Here is a 5,275-nt window from a genome sequence, read left to right as displayed (position 1 = left end):
GTCTTAAGGGCTGGGGTATGAACGTTTGGACAGTATTTATTGTGGGACATTATAGCACATCAGACATATCGAATTGCATTCTGAATACGAAGAATGTCATTCTGATATCAAATAATTTTGATTTTTGAAATTCGCAATTTAATACACATTTTATGGCAAATCATTAAAAATTGATATTTTTGATATTTAACAGTACTTGAAGTAAACTTTATAAATCTGATGATTTATACTTAAAGTGTATGTAGGTGGGATGAAAAGCCGACGATCAATTCAAAATTTTGACCTTTCGTATTGAAGATATGGATTTTTTTCCCAAAATACCAAAAAAATTAGGTCTTTTGGGGAAAAAATCCATATCTTCAATATGAAAGGTCAAAATTTTCAATTGACGTCGGCTTTTCCTCCCTGCTACATACACTTTAAGAATATGTCATTAGATTTATATAATTTACTTCGAGGACTGTTACTTATCAAAATTTGATTTCAAATTTTTATAGTTTGTCATAAAATTTGTATTATATTGTGATTTTCAAAAATGAAAATTACTTGATATCAGAAAGACATGCTTCGTATTCAGAATGCAATTCGATAGGTCTGAAAAGTATTTTTTGTGGAACATGAGAGCACCTCAGACATGAAAATAAATACTCGGGATCGATACACGTGAATTGCTATGCACGATTTTGATATCAGACGAAAATCGTCGGATACCGGGTTGGAAAATGATGAATATCTCCCGTAAATGATTTTTTTCTCAAGAAACCAGATGTGGTCTCATACACTTGAAAATACGTGTTGAACAGATATGATAGTCGTTAGTTTGCGCTTTGAGGAAAAGGCCATGCGTCTTGAACTCAAAATCTGACCAAAATTCTAATTTTATATTGCGTTGGTCCTGTGTGGACTACAGCGCGCACGCTATATAGCTGCACTCACTACAGTGAAGGCAGTATGACCATTGACCGCAATGTCGTATACAAGCTTACTCACACAGCGAGAAATCAATTACCCCGTCTATTGTCAGTAGCCTTAGTCAGGTCACTTGGCTACTGCCTCTCATATTAAAGGTCGGAAGAAAATTGCTGTAGATTCAACCTACCATGGCGATTTCTACCATGAAGATATAGGGGCGATGACACTGTGTGTGGCTTAAACAAGCTCTGAATACAAAATTGGGTTGCCATCCCAGGCGAACATCATCTGCACATTTCGTCGACGGGTCCTTAAAGAACTTAAGCAAAATTACCCTCGATTAGAGAAAAGCGAGGGTAATTAATTTTGTTTCACTGGTTTCATTTTCTGATATTAGATTTCATAATTTGATCTCATATACCTCGACACCTGCTGATGTTTGACCTTTTGCATGTCAACACATTCCTGGTGCTCTGGAGGTCAGCTGGGCAGGGGAGTGAGTTTCAGGGCTGGAATTGCCAGAGGGCATATAGTATGGTGACCCAAGTGAAGTCCAGCTGGTTAGGATGACAGATTGACCAGAGAAACTTTCATGTTCATGGCAATTGCCATGGCAACTGGCTGTCAAAGCTGAAAACATTTGAAGAAAGCATGGATTCAAAAGTTTTAAGGACATGTACATGAAATGACACTGTGAGGGCTATCCCAGCTTGTGAATGGGTATTTCATCACAGATATTGGAACTTCCATGCACCAACAACTCCCGGGCAACAACTGTATGCAGAAATTGGAAACACTTGTTTCAAGTTGTTTGTACCAGGATGAATTTATGAAGTTTATGAAGCTCCTCAAAACAGAAGGAAATACTGCAAATAGGTTAGTTTAAGTTAGGGATCAATTTTCTTTAATGCATGTTGATTTATATTTTTTGGTACTATCCAAAAGTTGGGACTATTAATTTGCTTACAACTGGTGTAGAAAGTCATGTTCTGAAATGTAAACAAGAGAGACTCCGACTTAATGGCTGAAACAAAAGAGATTCTTTCTGAGCCACATCTTTGATCCTCTGCTCAAGACCAACGTTGGAGACAGGAGTACTTCCGGTAAAACAATAACATCCGGCCGGGATTCCCGCTCCAAGCAGATGGATCAATAACAACATCAATCGCTTTGAGAAAGCCAGAAGGTTTCTGGCGAAACTGTCAGCAGAAAAACGTAAGTTTTTCCTTTGGTCTTGGCAAAGAACTTTAATTAGCTCTAAAAGAGATTCGCTTTGGTACACATCCATTCCATGTGCCTTTTAATATTGTGGGACCTGAGAGCACATCAGCCGGGCACACCAGAGTGATCAGATAGTACAACTTATATACGGTCGTTATCCTCATTCACAAACTGATATCTGTGCGAGCGCCGCGGTCCGAATTTTGAGCCATACAAGTTTACGTGGTGAACTAGCACTGATCAGACGCACCAAAATTGCATTCTGATATATAACTGAGGACAGTGGCGTGCGCAAATGGGGGTGGGGCACAAACAAACTTGTTCCATTGGCACTGTACAACTCTAAGGAGCTGTGGTAGCTGTGTGGTGCCATTTACCTGTGAATTATATTATGCCAAACAACCACAGAAGCTAGCCAGATCAACCAGCATAAACAGCGCCCCACATTAAAATGACATCACATGACATTCCATTCACCTCTGCATTGGCTCAATGCATACAAAATTTTCAAAAATGAAGACATGCAAGTTTCATTCTTCTAGAATTCGAGTTAAAAATTAACCACCCCACCCCACTTTTGTTGGTCATTCGGAGGATTGGGGAAAAACGTCAAAATTTACCCCTCGCACTCCTAATCAGACTCCATTCGGGGGAACTGAACAACCTGCCCCTCGCGGCCCTCCCCCACTGCACACCGACATCGCCTGGCTAATAATTATTTGGTGCAGCAGAGATACTAAAATAAATACACGGGATCGATACACGTGAATTGCTATGCACGATTTTGATACCAGACGAAAATCTTCGGATACCGGGGTGGAAAATGATGAATATCTCCCGTAAATGATTTTGTCTCAAGAAACCAGATCTGGTCTCATACACTTGAAAATACGTGTTGAACAGATATGATAGTCGTTAGTTTGCGTCTTGATAAAAGGCCATGCGTCTTGAACTCAAAATCTGACCAAAATTCTAATTTTATATTGCGTTGGTCCTGTATGGACTAGTCCATACAGGACCAACTGTAGCTGTAGCTACAGCGTGCAGGTTATATAGCTGCACTCACTACAGTGGAGGCAGTATGACCATTGACCGCAATGTCGTATACAAGCTTACTCACACAGCGAGAAATCAATTACCCCGGCTATTGTCAGTAGCCTTAGTCAGGTCACTTGGCTACTGCGTCTCATATTAAAGGTCAGAAGAAAATTGCCATGCGTGGCTGTGGATTCAACCTACCATGGCGATTTCTACCATTGAAGATACAAGATATAGGGGCGATGACACTGTGCACTGCGCACGCCACTGACTGAGGAATGCCCTGATGATAGGCCTGTTAAATAAGTTAGATTTGCTGAAATTCGCGATAGAGTAGTACACATTTTATGGCAAATTCGGGGCAAATTATATCTGAAATACTAATTAATTTAATTTATTTATTAGCTCTACATGTAGGGGCCTACAACAATTATTCTGTCCGGGGGGGCACATCAAAAATTTTGGTGGGTATGCTCCCCCGGAATTTTGAGGTGGTGGGTCTTTGGGAGCTGATGGCGTACCGGTAAAAGGTGGTCTTTCGGAGCTGCGAACCGGGCTGTGAACAAGTAAAATGGGGTCTTTTGGAGCTGCGAAAAGTCAAAATCAAGGGCTTTCTTGGCTTTTTGGTTGAAAATCGCCTGAAAAAAGAAGAAATATGAATGAGCAATTTTGGGTCTTTTAGAGCTGAAATTATCAAAATCAAGGGTCTTTCGGAGCTTTATTTTGGTCAACTATAGGGGGTCTTTCGGAGCTGCGAAACCCAAAAGGGGGGTTTTTCCGGGGGAGCATGCCCGTTTGGTCATTTGTTTTGAGGGCCCCCCCCCCCCGGGTATTCTGTCAGCTGGTACATGGGTATTTAGACTGCGGAACTCAGTCCTCAATGATAGTCAGTCGCTTATCTTTTGGTCGTGATATGACTGATATGTCTGACTGACAGATGATATCATCTGAGGACTGAGTTCTTACCATACATCTTCCGAGGTGCAGTTTCAGACAATAGCTTGGGATTATTGGGGCAGAGGACGGTTATCTTTTGAATTCTTTCATGACCACTGAAGCATAGTCAAGCCTGTCAAGGACACTCGGCGTGAATTGAAAGACCATGTCACTCGCCACAAAAGAATGTCAAAGGTCATACGACACCAATTTGGTTCCGCGCCTCGAAATATGATGCTTAAGGTCTGTGTCTGCATGGGTAAGCCCTATGTAAAATTATTATTCACGTGGGGCAAAATTACCGGCGGAGTCCGACAGCGCCTTAGCACGCTAGGCCACCAAGAAACAAACACAGATTAACTACTAACCTGACGAAAAGATCAAAGTGCAATTTGCTTATAATTTATCCCAAACATCTTGAACAATTGGCACCAATTCACGCATCATTCGCACGTTGACGTTCGCCATGGGCGCACACCACTAAATAATCGTCCCATTAAAATACATGTGAAAATACAAGAAAGTAAGTTATTTTTCTACCCCATGTAACAATATTTTTAATATTTTGATCAAACCAATGTCTTAAATAAAGATTAAATTTTTATTAAATTTGATATTTCGTGACAAACTTGAGAGATACGAACCAATGAACAGCGCCATCCCGGCGAAAGCCTGCCTATCACCCATACACATTCGATTCGGAACATTTTCTAAACAGGTTTGTTATGTTGAGCCCCGGTCCCCGCACTCCGTGCATCCGCGGGTATTCATGCTTGTCGGTGAACTTTAAAAACACCTCCTTTTGCATGTCATTTCGCGAAGTTTTTAGGGGAAAAACACCCCTTTTTTTAGCGATTTCGCGAATTATTTGCCCTTCGACTATACCCTATTTTCGCTTAAACGCGAACGATATTTCTAATATACCCTTTTCTGGCAGAAACGCGTAGGCTGCTCGATAAAAATACCCTTTTTTTCAATTTCGCGAACACGTGCACTTGGTTTGAAAAAACACCCCTTTTTTGTGTGTTTCGCGAATCGCGTTTCTTCATCTGAAAACACCCCTTATTTCGCGAAATTTTCGACGAGCATGAATACCCGCGGATGCACGGAGTGCGGGGACCGGGTGTTGAGCTCCTATTCTATCGTTTTTATTAAAAAAACCAAGATT

The sequence above is a fragment of the Amphiura filiformis genome, unplaced genomic scaffold, assembly GCF_039555335.1.
Source record: "Amphiura filiformis unplaced genomic scaffold, Afil_fr2py scaffold_52, whole genome shotgun sequence".
Classification (NCBI taxonomy): domain Eukaryota; kingdom Metazoa; phylum Echinodermata; class Ophiuroidea; order Amphilepidida; family Amphiuridae; genus Amphiura; species Amphiura filiformis.
Note: the sequence above shows the minus strand (reverse complement) of the source record.